The 17,047-nt window shown below is 40.4% G+C and overlaps 1 protein-coding gene across 1 annotated transcript in view; it reads right to left on the bottom strand.

Moving 5' to 3' along the window:
- LOC124711924 (fibronectin type 3 and ankyrin repeat domains protein 1-like) overlaps nt 1-17,047 on the bottom strand; it is a 117,217-nt gene that overhangs the window by 17,341 nt on the left and 82,829 nt on the right. The window lies entirely within an intron of this gene.

The raw sequence follows: 17,047 nt of genomic DNA, 5'->3' as shown, positions 1-17,047 counted from the left end.
TTGTCCCATTAATGTCAAGATCATTACAAAGGAAAAAAGTACTATCATGTAGGGAAAGGAAACAAGCTGTGCCCTTTCATAGGAATAATCATGTCGTTTGTCTTAAGCGTTTTACAGATCACAGAAAACCAAAGATTTTAACTGCTACTTTCTCAAATACAAACCAGTGAACCATCTTACATCTTACAATCCATATCTTAGACATCTTACACCTACACTCAAACAGTGGCTTGCAAAAATCCATATGTTTTATTTTAAACAGTATTTTACTTTTCTTTAAAAGTTTTATATTCAATTTACAATACTTTTATTCCTTACATCCTCCTGTTTGACCAGAAAGACTGCAGTATTTCAAGCAGAACATAGACAAGAAACCTCTGTATCTATAACAAGGACTGTTCAAAAAGTATCTGACATTTTTTATGCATTAAATGTATTCCTAGTTACTAATAAGGGCTACCATCAGCTTTAGAATGGAATGAAGACAATGAAAATTCATGCCAGACAGGGACATATGGAAGTTTGGGTCTAGCCACGAGTCATGCAAGGATAGCCAAATGGTAAGGTGACCACTCGCTACAAGCAGGAAATCCGAGTTTGTGTCCTGGTATGGCACAAATTTTCATTGTTATGCCATTCTACAGCTGATGGTAGTCCTTATTTGATATTGTGAATACAATTAGTGTATTTCATAACGGCTGTAGTCGCCACAGTGCCTGTTCCTTTTGATGTGCTTGCATGTCCAAAGGAACTTTGCATCATAATCAGAACAACACAGACACTGCAATATTGTATTATTTTTTTATTGTTGAAACCAACAATGGCATCAGGTCATGTGTGCTCTCTATGTTTGAAGGCCTATGCAGTAGGCAAGCACAATTCTTTCCATGGTTGCAAAAACAGTCAGTTGCTGGCTACCCATTGACAAGTGAATATGTGTAAGTGGTAATAATCAGATTTTGTGTTGTGGGCAAAATGACAGAAAAAGAGGAAGAATGTTATTGCATCAAGTTTTGTTTTAAGTTTGACAATTCCCAAGCTGAAACACACTGCAAGTTTCGACAAATATTGTAGGGAAAATGAATCAGTACCACATAGATACATAACTGGTAGAACTCCTTCAAAGGTGGCCACTCATCAGAGAAAAGAAAATCACATTCAGATAGATCCTCAACACACAAATGAGGTAGGTCATTGCTGATGACTTAAGGATCCTGGTGATTCAGAATAGTTGAATTATGATCATATAACTTACAGATCAGGTTAAAATTAGTATTGGACCATTCGATCCATTTTAACAGAACACTTGGACCTCTGGAGGATATTAGCAAAATTTGTACCAAAGTTGCTAACAAATCAGCAGAAGGACTTCATTTTGAGATTGCACAAGACATGCTGGATACTGTGAACAGTAATTCCAACTTTCTTAACACAATTATCACTGGTGCTGACTCTGATTTATGGGTATGACCAAGAAACAGTGTTACAGTTGTCACAATGAAGGCATCCACCAACCCCGAGACCCAAAAAAGGGAAGCAGGTCCGCAGCAATGGGAGTCATGCTGACTGTGTTACTCCAACAGTGTGGCCCATCATAAGTATGGCCCAGAAGGTACTACTGACATAAGGAGTTCTACCAACAGGTTCTGTGTCACCTTCATAAGCAGTGCACCACAAAACTGGACTTGGGGGCAGCAGGCAGTTGGCACCTTCACTGAGAATGCATCTGCGCATCTTTACCAGAGTTTTTTTGACCAAACAACTCAGCTGTGGTTTGTCAGCCTTCCTATTCCCCTGACCTAGCACTGACTGACTTTTGGATTTTCCCTCAACTGAAAGAGACTCTGAAAGGGACCAGATTTCAGATCTGGGAAGACCTTATGCAGAATTTCATGGAGCAGCTGCACATTGTACCAAAAGAGAATTTCCAGCAATGCCCCCAGCAGTGGCTGCAGCTTTGGGAGAGATGTGTAGAAGTTGAAAGAGACTACTTTGAGGGTGACTAATGTCATACAATTGTGTCTGAATAAAAATTGATTTTATATATAAAAGCTGAATACTTTTTGAGTAGCCCTCAAAAGATCACATGTTAATTTAATGTTACTTGTTTCCTTAATAACACCATTCCAATAGCTGGAAGTGTGCCAATAACTCAGTTATATTGCACAACATAGCCAGTGCCAAGGCAATATTTCACAGCAACTGATTTGCTTGGCTGTTGTAAGCAAGTGTGGTAAACTATTCCTCCATGACCCTGCAGCTCTGACCAATGTGTCACATGCCATAACTTCAGAGCATCACATCTGCCTGATGCAAACCAAGAGATGAAGATTGACAACATTCTGAAGAAAAGTATTTTGCCACAAGAGACTATTAAGAGTCTTAAACCTTATTGTGCTTTGTCTCTTCCAGCCCCGCGCCCCTCTTACTTCCCTTCTCAGATTGTATGGCCTTTAAAACACCCACAAGGAAAGGTGTTTCTCACAGGTCTATAGTCAGTAGCATTGGTGCTCCAACGAACAGTTTAGAAGATCCCTTATCTCCAACAAGCAGTAGTTATTCAATGACCAGTTCTATGAAAGCCAGCTAGAACAGTGATGGGGAACCCTTTGCACCTACTGTGATGTATCTTTCCTTTCTAGCAGATGTAGGAGAGAGACATTTAAATTTCAATAAAAATATGCAATGGATGAATAAAGGTTTGCCTTGGGAAAGACACACTACAAATGTGATAGCACAATGTGGTTAGTAAATAGTAATATTACACGCATCAAGATACAATCAAACTTTCTACTGTATGGAATTGCCCTCATTTAAGTTTGTATGCCATCGCACATGATCTTTTGAAGTATCCGACCCTGGTGGCTATTCAGCATCATTATTGTTTGGAGGCTCATTGACTTAAAATATTATCCTGACCTCTGTGTAAAACGTGGTAATGAATACTAATTTAGACATCATAAGATTGATCCACAGGTTCGACCTGTGAAGAACAAAACACTAACAACATGACGTGATAAACAATTGGTCAGTCTGCCTTCAAACAATGTGACAAAATTCCAGATATATCTGCCTGAAAAATATAAGATCATCAAATAAAATTAATCTCATAGTAGCAATAGGTTTCTGCAATAACTGCAGATACCACTACTCAATATTAAAATTATTAGATACTACACAGAAATGACAACACCTGCCTCTTAATCCATCAAATGACAGAACAAAAGAGAGTACCCAGAAGAGGAAACCTCAGCTTCTTAATATGTCATTTATTTCTAAGTAAAAAAGATGAATGCAAAGCAGATGTTACTTATTACACGTTATGCATATTGTTTGTGACTTACAATTAACATCCATTCTTCAATCATTGATACTACATATACGTTTTGTGATATAGTTTCTTACAGCTTTTTATAGGATATGTTTCACTGGCCCCCTGAATTCTGGAAGTTGTGATTTAACAACACTTCACTTCCAGGATTCAGTTGAAATTAACTAAATGGAAATGGGATATGTCCACTTGACATATTTACACAGTCTTTTGTTCACACATTTTCCCCAATTAACAAAATAGAACTGTCTGTGCAAAAGATCTGAACATTTATTGATTTACTTGGGATGTCTGGAATCATTTTTATGATAGCCTGGGCAGATATTTTGACTTGTTGACCCATCTGGGTGTGGGATTGAGGAAAATTAGACCTTAAAACCCCAATCTGATCCTTCAAACTACTTCCTTATTTTCAATACCTTTTGATTACAATGTTTTCAACAACTAGTACTGCTATAATCCTTTATGCAACACCTGTATATGGGCCATGGCACCAGGCCATCAGCATGCTATACTTCAAGTAGTCCACCAATGACAGCTGAGTAGACCAGCCACCAGAGGCCACCTATGGTGGGTCAAAAGACTAGTTCACACTGCATGACATTTGCTGTGCTGCCTACCAGAGCCCTCCTCTATACAAAGGCTATGCAGCCGGCTCTCCCTCTCAGATTGTGTTGTTCTCCATATTTTACTGTTCCTATGTTTGTAGTTTCCTTGAATGTGGATCAGTAAACAGTTGTCCTGCTTTACAATTATATTGGTGACAGGTGTGGTTTTCACTTCTGTGGGCTCAGTCTAATTGATTGTTCCATCAGTTCTCATGTTCATGGAGGCAGTGCTCAAATCTCTTCTCAAACAGCAGCAGGCTCCTGCAGTTGCTATCACAAACTTTCAGCCACACTAACTTCACTGGCTCCCATGCCGTCAGCATTCCCGTCACCCTTTCCCCTTTACAATCATGGGCCAAAGACTGGGAAGCTTACGAGACGTGGCTGCAGCAACACTTCCTCGCATTTGGTATCACTGATGCAAACATATGTAATGCTTTGCTCCTTTTTTTGTATTTCTCCTCCAGTTTACCATTTGCACCAAACAGTTCTGCTCCAGGAACGTGTTGCTTTCATTCAATGAAATGTGTAGGTTGTTGTCAAATTATAACTACAAATGCATGCATACCATTGCAGTGTGTACAGAGTTATATCATTGTCAAACAGGCCCACCATTCCTATGACTTTGGAGGCTGAACTTCACACTCTCAGGCACAAATGTCATTTACCAATGTTGATTATGATTCCTATGCTGATTATATGGTCCATGACAACATCATTCAATTAGCTGCTGACTAAGAGATGCACCAGCACACTCTACAGTGGGAGAAACCATCTTTGGCTGAAGTGTTAAATACTGCTCAGTCTTTCAAGGTACCTTGTGCTGTTGGTAATCAATTGAGGCTTGGTGGAAGATTGCTATAGTGGCTCTTGCTCCTTTTTATGAGGCATCAGTCATGGCTCAGAGAGGAAGATGATGATGCAGCCATACAAACATGGCCGCCACACTGCACTGGACAGTGACATGACAAAGAACAGCAGCAGCACTTCCATCTTACCCATACTGTTTCATGCAACATGATAGGGCTACATGCTCTATGCACTTGGCGACCTGCAAGAACAGGACTTGCAGCATCTGTGTTAAGTTCCTGGCTCTCTCCAGCAGATATGGAAATGGATGGTAATTTTGTGTCTCCATTACTTATAAATAATGGAAACAGTTTATTGAAGTGCAAGTGATGGGCAAAGGGCTCTGACTACAAGTGGACAGTGGTGCCAAACTTATGTGAAATTGGGATCTCCAGCATTGTCTCCAGTTACTCAACATATGGTGAGTTACAACAGGTAGCACATTTCAATTCTGGGGATATTTACAGCTCCCACTGTGTATAAATCTGCAGTCCATGCCTTGACCTTTCTAGAAGTGAATAATGCTGGCACTGACAATTTGTTCACTCTGGATGCTTTCAGTGCTTTTTGTTTTTCCATTGGGGACTTGATGCACCTAGTTTCTGACTAGATCCCTGGATTCTGTGTGTTCTGAGTTCTTGTTTCTTGTTTCAGATGGGTCAGATTGTGTCATTAACTTTATGGCTGACATTATCCTCAAAGCTAGGGCCTTGCTGCACTATTTCAATGTATGACCTATTCCAGTGGCCTCACGTAATCAGGTGAAATCAGAATTAGACAGGCTGACATCGCTGGGGGTCATATGGCTTATTACATCAAGTGAGTGCCCCCCCCCTCCCCCCTCCCCTTCATGACTGTTAGAAAACCAAATGGTTGGCTTCACCTTTGTGGTGGCTTTAAAGTTTACATTAATGCTAATTCTATTATTGACACCTAACCTTTGCCCCTTTAGGATGAGTTATCAGCCAAATTCTCTGTGGGCTAGTTTTTCTCTAAAATTGATTAATCTGAACCAATTTACATGATCTCCTTGTGATTAACATGCCCTTTGGGCTGCATCAATATCAGCACCTCTCATTACGTGTTGCTAGCACCGCTGAAATTTTCAACAGTTTTTTTTAACAACTGACAGTGTCTGTTCTGTGGTACATCAACTATCTCAATGACATCATAATAATTGGTGCATCCATGGAAGAGTGTTTACACAATGTATGCTCCTTGTTCACAGTCTTGTGTACTGTGGGATTAGTGTGCAATTTGGCCACATCACACTTCTTTCAGTGATCCATTGTCTATTAGGGGTTTGAGGTTTATCGGGATGGTGTAAAGCCTTTACATCATCATGTCACCTCTATTACAGCTCTCCCTCACCCTTCCATCGTCAAAGAACTCCAAGCATTTTTAGGTAAAATTGCATACTATCACAAATTCATTCTGGATACAGTCACATTGGTCCATTCTCTTCATGAATTGCTCCACAAGGATGTTCCTTTTTGGTGAGGCCAGTTTGTGAGCAATTGCTCACGCTTTTGAAATCTAAATTGCATTCTGCTCCTTGATTGTCTACCTTCCAACCTGGTCAGCACCTGGTCTTGGTTTCAGATGCTTCAGTGTGGCTCAGGGCCACTCTTGCACATTGCTACGAGTATGGTTCTGAATGTCTAATAGCTTATGCATCTAAAACGCTTAAAGGATGCACTTGCTATCATCCATGCCCTCAAGAACTTTAATTTATTCTCACATGGGTCTAAATTTCATCTCAATACAGACCAAAAACCCTTGGTTTCATTGTTTAATATTTCTGCTTCATTGCCTGACAAAGCAGCACATTGCATCCTGTGTTGGGCCTTGTTCCTGTCTCAATACAACTATGAAATATATTTTTGGCCTCTGCACAGCATGTCCTGTCCTGGCTTCCAATGGGGCTGGACCCTACTTTTGATCAGGAAGAGCTCTTTTGCTTTCACTTAGATGTTGAGGTGCAATGTACAGTAGAAGGGTTCCCTATTATGGGCTACCAGTTCACAGTTGCTGTTGCCCTTGCCAATTCAGTTTTGTACCAGGTTGTTTAGCATTGTCAGCATGGTCAGCCTCCAGGCAGGGCTTCTGAATCTTTATGAACTATTTCCACCTTGTGGATGTCACCGTCGTCTGTTCTCCTCCAAAACCTAGCACTTTAACACATGCTGTTGGCCCTTCCCATGATGCTTTGCTGCCACCTGTGCTTCTGCTGCTGTCTGCGCCAACACCCTCAGGTCCTTCACCAGGGACAACCCCAGCACCCCCATCTGAGCAGCCAGTGCCAGCCCAGATATCAAGATGCTGACAGCATCCTTATCACCAGCCCTTCCTGATGGTATTTCGAAGGGGGCAGTTGCTGCGTGTCTCTGCAGATTTGCCATTTCCGACCATGCTCATCCGTTCTGGTCTGGAAACTCCCTCTGCCATCATCGTCACTATCTGCAGTGCCCACTACAGCACCCACGGATGTATCAGTGTCTTCAGTTGCTCTGATGCCTGCATCAGAGGAGTGCCCTTTCCAGAAGAGGGGAGGGGTGCTATAGCAATGTACACAACACCTGAATACGCATTGTGTCACCAGACCGATGGCACTCTACACTTCAAATAGTTTGCCAATGGTAGCTGCACAGGCCAGCCATCAGAGGCTGCTTGTGGTGTGTTACAAGGCTACTGTGCACAACTTGACATCTGCCACACAGCCTACCAGAGCTCTTTATATATGAAGGCAGCACAGCTGGCACTATCTCAGTTTGTGTTCTACTGCTTATTGTACTGTTTCTATGTTTGTGGTTTACTTGAACGTGGATCAATAAATTGTTCTCCTTAGTGGCTGCACTATTGCCCATATCTAGCGTTATGATGAGTGCATTTACATCAAGTGAAGAATAATAATGAATAAGTTCTTGGTTTGCAAAAAGACAAAGAATAATTTTAATTCTCCACTTACCAGGCAGCAAAAATTTAGCTTTTGCATGGGTTCTCTTGATATTTTGAAATAGTTCATTGGCATTTAATGTTTATTTATAGTGTGGTCATTAAGTTTATTACATTTTGAACCATTTCTTTCTGTTTTCACCTACCAGTGCTATTAAAATTTAATGTTTCAATTTAAGTGTCTTATACAATTTTGATTTCATTTCATATTTATATGAGTATGGTTTACAGAACAAGATTTTATCATTGTATTTCCATGTTAAAGCTGAAATCATTGTTATACAATGGGTGGCATGCATGCACAGAATGCTGAGACGTCAGCAAGATGGGACAGCTGTCCAGCTGTCTCAGTTGCTAGTACTGCAGAGTCATGGTCTGCTAACATCAGCATGCTTGGTCACTCTTTCCCATTGGGTTAAATAGCCTCTCATCAGGATTGGTCACAAGCAACAGTTGTACAGCAGCACCAGTTTTCTGCAGCATATGATCTGTTTTACCATACACTCAGACTCAATGGTGTTAATACACCAATTCTTTGAATTACAATATGTCACAATTCTTTCTTTTGTGTGTACCTCTCATCAAGTTAATGCTTCTGTTTTTCAGTGAGGAATCTTCTTTAATCTTAAGGCATTTACAGTCTACAAGAACTTTCCTGCAACATTTAGAATGGTTGTTTTAGGTATCTGCTGTTTATTTGATCCGTATTTGTTAGCAGGGTTCAGTTCACATCATGAACTTTTAATTATTAGAAGCCAATACTCTTACATTTTTATTATTACATTGAAGAGTTATTTATTATGGGATGTTGTACCACTTATGTATAGTGTGCGTTCATTTCTAAATCACCAACAAAAGCACTTCAAGTTTCCTCGCATGGTAGGTTTCAGGAATAGTTTTCACTTAGTCCAAAACTGCATTGGTCATGTCCTTATATTTCAGAAGTGACAACTGATTCTCACTGTGGATTACTGAGGGCTGTAGAATCACTCACAGCTGCACTGCATTGCTACTCATGTGCATGGTGTTCACATCTCAAAGTGTTCTTCATTGCCATCAGGGAAATGCATTACTATATTTGAATAGTCCATCCACTGCATAACCTGCCATTGGATATGCTCTACACTTCACAGTTCGAGATCACAAAAGTAGGTGACCACTTCACAAATTTTACCATCAGTTCTCTGTACCATTGCACATGCATTAACTTTCAAATGTCACTGACATGAGCCTCCACAATTGACCTATGTGCATTGACACAAATTCCTTCCCCATATTATCACATTCACAATGACTTTTTCCTGCCTCTGTTCCCACCCTGACGTTCTAAACACTTTTTGTGTTGTCAGTCCCTGTTTTTATCCCCGATAAATCAGAATTTTACTTTTATTAACAATAAGTTTGAAGTTTTCTGATATATTTTAATACATAATAATTTTAACATTAATATTTACATGGAAATTTTGGTACCTGAATAGTTATTTCTTTGTCTTTCATATATGACCAAGGACCAGATATACACAGATTGATTTTCATAGTCCCTTTCTTTTACTTTTAACCTCCTTTTAATCGTACACACATCAAAAAAATTTTTGCACCACCCCAGTTCGCAGAGCTCCTGAAGATAGACATTGACTGTGGATATTGTATCACAGACACAGTCCTTTCGACTATTCAGAGACATCACTAAACCTGCCCAAAAAGTAAACAACCATGCACGAGCAGCACCTATTAGACAGAGGGGTCCGACAGCCAATCAGTTCCAGTCATTCTACCAGGCAGGAGGTACACAGTTTGTGTTTTCTGCAGCCAATACCACAGTTCGATCATATTCACATTGTTACTTTGTGCCAGGAAGGGCTCTCAACAAGGGAAGTGTCCAGGCACCTCTGAGTAAACCAAAGCAATGTTGTTCGGACATGGAGGAGATACAGAGAGACAGGAACAGTCGATGACATGCCTCGCTCAGGCCGCCCAAGGGCTACTACTGCAGTGGAAGACCACTACCTACGTATTATGGCTCGGAGGAACCCTGACAGCAATGCCACCATATTGAATAATGCTTTTTGTGCAGCCACAGGACATCATGCTACGACTCAAACTGTGCACAATAGGCTGCATTATGCGCAACTTCACTCCGAACATCCATGGCGAGGTCCATCTTTGCAACCACGATACCATGCAGTGTGGTACAGATGGGCCCAACAACATGCTGAATGGACCACTCAGGATTGGCATCATGTTCTCTTCAATGATGAGTGTCGCATGTGCCTTCAACCAGAGAATCGTTGGAGACATGTTTGAAGGCAATGCCTTATACACAATGTCCAGTGAGTGCAGCAAGGTGATGGTTCTCTGCTGTTTTGGGGTGGCATTATGTGGGGCCAATATACGCCACTGGTGGTATTTGAAGGCACCGTAACAGCTGTAGGATATGTGAATGCCATCCTCCGACCAACAATGCAACCATATCGGCAGTATATTAGTGAGGCATTTGTCTTCATGGATGACAATTCACACCCCCATCGAGCACATATTGTGAATGACTTGCTTCAGGATAACATCGCTCGGCTAAAGTGGCCAGCATGTTCTCCAGACATGAACCCTATCAAAAATGCCTGGAATAGATTGAAAAGGGCTGTTTGTGGATGATGTGACCCACCAACTACTCTGAGGGAGTACGCTGAATCACCATTGAGGAGTGGGACAATCTGGACCTACAGTGCCTTGATGAACTTGTAGATAGTATGCCATGACGAATACAGGCATGCATCAATGCAAGAGGATGTGCTACTGGGATCAGAGGTACCGGTGTGTACAGCAGTCTGGACCACCACCTCTGAAGGACTCTCTGTATGATGGTACAATATATAATTTGTGGTTTTCATGAGCAATAAAAAGGGTGGAAATGATGTTTATGTTGATCTCTATTCCAGTTTTCTACACAGGTTCTGGAACTCTCGGAACTGAAGTGATGCAAAACTTTTTTTTTTATACGTGTGTATGTACATAGTTATCCATAGAGTTATATTACAATTCTATTGGAATATCCTTACTTGTTCCCACAGGTAACAAACACTACTTCTGTGGGATTAATGCATGTGATAAATGCAAAACAAACCACACATCGGAAGTTTCTGCAGTAGCACAAAGGTGCTTGCCCTATTTGTAATTTGTCCCTGAATCTTCGAGCCCAGAAGAAGACCATCATAACCCATTTTGTTTGTGGAAATTTTAAATTATACAGACACGAAAATAAACTTAGAAAGTCACTAACTAGTTGTAAAATTTCCTCTCCCTCATTTATTTATGTAGATTATGTACATGTTCATTTATAGTTATCTACATTTGTTTACTACTTTACTGGAATTCTCTCTAGTTATTCCAACCTTGTGATTTTACTCTTTTGAAAGTATTTAAAACGTTAACTTAAGCCCATGTCTTGAGATGCAGTTCATCAATTTCTGCTTTATACTCACAAAGTGACAAGGTCATGTCACATTAGTGACAACTGTATATTACTACATTCACTCAGTTAGAAATCCATTTCTTAAGCATGTAAAATACAAAATTAGTGCAACCAATATTCTTTTTACTTCTGGGTACTGTGCTGTTTGCACTGCGTCTACAATCTTTTCTACACTTACATACTAAGACAAATTCTTACAATAAATTACACAAGAAATGTATCCTTAAATTTCAGAAAGTTCATCTATTCATTAGTCTATTTGCAACATAAATTACTTAATATGGTTTACCTAAACATCATCCTCACATGTCTTAAGTATTTGTACCTTAAATCACAGTGTTCAAGAAAACACACTCATCTATTGTTGCTAACTTATTTACACATTGATGCATCTGTGTTTTGGTTGTCATTGGCATGCGAAATTCTGACATATACACTATAAAGTTTCATCTCTAATCCTTGTAAATATTTACAATTACAAATAAAAAATAAAGAAATTATAAAATTTTGTCAGGGTTGTACATAACTCCTTAGATCTTTATGAGGATATGATCCTTTTATTTTCTCTAAGTTTGGATATGCTATCAGGTAACATCCTCTATGAGAGACTCTTGCCACTCTAAATTGACCATTATACATCAATTGCCATTTATTATCCTCCTCCATCCTTAGTGAAGGTTTTGGAATAGTTCTAAGGAGCATGTTGTCCCATGGGTTAATCTCTCGTGTTTTTTAAACTTTGTATCATAAGAATCTTTTCTTTTCACCCTCCACTGCACATCTTACTATGCTATTTCTTTAAATCTTGGCACTTCATCCACAGCGTACGGTAAGTAGATAAATAGATTTCATTGGACGCTACCTCCACGTTATAATGTTAACTATTAATGATCCCAGATTTGTCATAAAAGACATTAATGTGTGTCATTTGCAGATCAGCCAATTTGGCTTCTTGTATAGCATTGAGGGATCATGATTGTGCACAATGGTCTGAATGTGGTCCAGTTAGATTCCACAATGATGTTTTAAGCCTATGATTTTGATTTGCCAAAACAGTGTGACTGCATGTCACTTATTTACTGTAGTTCCTTCTGTACAATCTTTATCCTGTTTCCTTGGCTGTATTTGTTGTGCTGTGCTTTAATTTCTAACAGATCTACAATGATTTCCTCTCCATCAACTGTCAAAATACATTTACCATGTGAGAGACCAATGGTACAGTTCCTCTCACAAATTCAAACCCAATTATGCGGCTCACAATTAAGCCTTTGATGAGGAACGTGCATTTCTTCGCTCCATTACCTGTATTCAGTTTACCTGAACCTGCCATTTCACATTTGGCAATTCTGTGCCAATACCTCCCAAAATCACGCAGTCCTGCAACATCAAGGTGGATATCAAGTGAGTCTCAGTGATTTTATTGAAAAAATTGTTACCATAACATCTACCATAACTCCTGTGTCTATCACAGTAACAGTGGAAACCTCCTTCATGATCACACTAACAGCTGCCTGGAACAAATCCCTTGTCTACTCTCTGCAGGCACAATGTCATTGCATACCTATGCTGCAATTACATCTGCTGCCTTCACTCCACCTCGTGACATATACCAGAGAGCCAAGTACAGTCACATTTTGTTTGTCAAACCACTCGAGCTGAGTGGAGTGTAACCTTTTGACACCTCCACTATTCTAACTGATTGGTTTTGTGGTGATGACCTGTTTTGATTGTCTGGTTATGACCATTTTGGTTTACCACCCGGATTAGGCATCTGTCTATCCCCTATGTTTGTGTTGCGAGGTGATCCAGTGTTATGTATCCTGTGATACCCCCACATATTACCACATGTTTTCTGACAGTTCTGACTAACATTACCAAGTGGATTATTTGCATATCCCTGGTTAAACTGGTGATCATTCCTACTTTTTGTTGAAATATAGAGTACTATTTTGATGCCACTGATCCATTTGCATTTACAGAACTGCTGTAGGTTGGCACACTATTGCTGCACCACTCAGCATCTCTACCATGATTGTTGTGACTGCTGTTTGCTGACCAACATCATTGCCAGAGCTGCACTTTAATTCATCATGCACTAAATCCAGCAAATCAAGAACAGACCAACTGCTCTAGATTCACCTCCTGTGCATGGATTAATTTTTCCTTTATACGGGCTAGTACTTTGACTTTAAAAGTTTAATAACATCTCTGTGACACATGACCATCTCAGTATTCATTTTTTTTAATATCACTAAATACTTTGTTAAACACCGCTGTTTCATGTTATAGGACCCAGAATTTGGCAACTCCTTCCAAAGTCACTCCAGCGTGGATGCAGACTATTATTTGTTTAAGAAAGCTCTTTAAAATCCTTCACAACTGACACCTTTCAGCTGTTTCTATAGCCTAAAGGGCAGCATTCCCTTGCATGTAAGCTGTCACAAATTGGATTTTTTGCTGATTGACCCATGTTAGGCTAACACACCTCTAAACTCTTTTATAAATTCAACTGTCTTGATGGTACTATTCTCCAGAAAAAACATCTGAAACTGCCTATGTTTTAAAAGCCTCTCTTCTGCAGAATGGCATCAAATGCCTTCTTAAGTCTACATCTACATATATAGTCCGCTAGCCACCAAGCTGTGTGTGGTGGAGGGCACAATTAACGCCAAAGTCATATTTTCCCCCCTCTGTTCCACTCGCAGATCACGTCAGGGAAAAAACAACTGTTTGAACGCCTCAGTACGAGCTCTTATTTCCCATATCTTTGAACGATGATCATTACATGATTTGAAAGTTGGTGGTAATAATATATGCTCTACATCCTCGGCGAAGATTGGATTTTGGAATTTAGTGATCAGACCACCTGTTTAGCGCGTCGTCTATCTGCAAGTGTGTCCCACTTCAAACTTTCTATGAGATTTGTAACGCTCTCGCGATGGCTAAATGTACTTGTCACAAATCTTGCCACTCTTCTTTGGACCTTCTCAATCTCTTTAATCAGACCCAACTGGTAAGGGCCCCATGCAGATGAACAATACCCTAAGACTGGATGAACTAATGTATTGTCTTTGTTGAAGGACTGCATTGCTTCAGGATTCTACCAATAAACCGTAATCTAGAAACATAGCATCAACCTGTGCGCCTATGTCTACAGTGCTATGGATCTCGTGGAGGAGCAAAGTGAGGTAAGTATCGCAAGATCTCTGTTTGCAGAATCCATGTTGATTTTCATAGACGAGATTTTTGTTCTCTGAAAACATTATAACACATGAGCATAAAAAATGTTCCACACTTCTAGAACATATTAACATTAATCATATGGGCCTATAATCACAGTACATGCATCTGTCTTATGATGCTTCTTGAAAATTGGAACGATCAGCACTTTTTTCCAGTTGCTAGGTACCTTCCATTGCTCCAGTGACGTACTGTAGTGCTTCAAGAATTTCCGCATAAATTCTAGAACCACTCATCCTTGCGCGCGCGCGCGCGCGCGCAGATCAAGTAAGTCAACCGATGTGAGAGAGGTGTGAATTTTGCTTGCAATCCAATGTCACACCGCTCCTTATTGTCACACAGTGTTAGAACGTGTCAACCAGTGAAAAGGACTCTAAAAAATGGGAATTTTGAGAGGAAATCAAAGCAGAAGATATGATGTGTTGCCATTGCAACCAGGTATAACAAGAGAACACTACTGTTTCATGGAATTGGATTTGGCCTAAAAGTTCAAATGATGAAAATCAATAAATGCAATAAAAGAGAATACATAAGAAAGATATTATGGTAAAAGAAAAGAGAAGATTCCAACATATTAGACTAAGAAGATATATGGCGAGAATAATTCATCAAAGAAGATCTGTTGTGGGGAGTAAGTGGCTCTCTCTCATCGCAGGGACACAGACGCGGAAACCAGCCTACATCCAACAATGCCAGCACCAGTCTCCGATCATTGGTGCTGATTCCACGTACGCTCACAAACACTGAAATCAACATTGAACACCACCGGCACCAGTGCTGTTCACTGGTGTTCTATCAAAACACCAATGCTTTCGTTTGGTAAGTTACAGCATCTTTGTTTTTAGATCTATTTTTCCCACGTGGAGTGTGTCTGTATATATCTGTGTGTGTGTGTGTGTGTGTGTGTGTGTGTGTGTGTGTGTGTGTGTGTGTGTGTGTGTGTGCGTGCATTCGTGTGGGGGCGCGCGCGAGCGAGCGCAAGTGTATACCTGTCCTTTTTCCCCCTAAGGTAAGTCTTTCCGCTCCTGGGATTGAAATGACTCCTTACCCTCTCCCTTAAAACCCACATCCTTTCATCTTTCCCTCTCCTTCCATCTTTCCTCATGAAGCAACTGTGGGTTGCGAAAGCTTGAATTCTGTGTGTGTGTGTGTGTGTGTGTGTGTGTGTGTGTGTGTGTGTGTGTGTGTGTGTGTGTGTGAGTGAGTGTGTCTATCAGAGGGAAACATTCCACATAGGAAAAATATATTTAAAAACAAAGAAGCTGTAACTTACCAAACGAAAGTGTTGGTATGTTGATAGAGACAATATAAACAATAAAAAACACACAAACACAAATTTCTAGCTTTTGCAACTCACAGCTGCTTCATCAGGAAAGAGGGAAGGAGAGGGAAAGACTAAAGGATGTGGGTTTTAAGGGAGAGGGTAAGGAGTCATTCCAATCCCAGGAGTGAAAAGACTTACCTTAGGGGGAAAAAAGGACAGGTATACACTCGGCGCGCACCCACACACCCATCCGCACATATACACACACAGGCAACATATGTAAATGCAAAGAGGCTGGGCAGAGATGTCAGTCGAGGTGGAAGTACAGAGGCAAAGATGATGTTGAATGACAGATGAGGTACGAGTGACGGCAACTTGAAATTAGCGGAGGTTGAGGCCTGGTGGGTAACAGGAAGAGAGAATATATTGAAGGGCAAGTTCCCATCTCCGGAGTTCTGATAGGTTTGTGTCAGTGGGAAGTATCCAGATAACCCGGATGGTGTAGCACTGTGCCAAGATGTGCTGGCCGTGCACCAAGGCATGTTTAGCCACAGGGTGATCCTCATTACTAACAAACACTGTCTGCTGCACAGAGATAGAGAGAGAGAGAGAGAGAGAGAGAGAGAGAGAGAGAGAGAGAGAGAGAACTATGATGCTTTCATATCACATCTATACATAAGTGTATATAAACTATGGTCATTCTACATCAGGTATACCTCTTCTTCATACTGTCAGTCATATTAATATGCATTTCTGAACATGTCACCCATGCATGTGCTTATTGGTGGTGGTTCATGTGTGGCACCCTTTATCACTACTCTCTCTTGCTGCAGACTGTTGACATGATCATTTGCTTGTTCATGCCACAATGGTATGTTGAGCTTTAACTCAATTTTCATCTGTATCAATTCAATTTTTACTAAATCATTAGAGGCGCTGTACACTTGCATCACTTATTTACCCACGCTTTGTGCAGCAGCACATAATTCAGTGTTGAGTGATTCATTAATTTGCATCTCTTGTGTCCTTAACCAGGATGAAAAGTCATTTGCAAGTTGCCTGTCAAGACTTATGTTGATCTTACCCTCTGGCTCCACAACTAAATTCTGAAACTGAGTTGAGGGTCATTGTACGGATGTTTCCATTGCAGTTTGCACCATCTTGAGCACACCCATATTGTTCATTATTTCTTGCATTGTATCTGGTGTACCTTGATGCATATCGTAATGCTGATATTTCAGAAAGTACACTCGCAAAATTCTCATTGATCTGACTATCTGATTGTCTTTGGCAACTTGATTAAAATTCTCATACACCTGTGCATCTAAACT

The sequence above is a fragment of the Schistocerca piceifrons genome, chromosome 8 (assembly GCF_021461385.2).
Source record: "Schistocerca piceifrons isolate TAMUIC-IGC-003096 chromosome 8, iqSchPice1.1, whole genome shotgun sequence".
Classification (NCBI taxonomy): Eukaryota; Metazoa; Arthropoda; class Insecta; order Orthoptera; family Acrididae; genus Schistocerca; species Schistocerca piceifrons.
The sequence above is the reverse complement of the archived record's forward strand: the minus strand, read 5'-3'. Positions and strand labels throughout refer to the sequence as shown.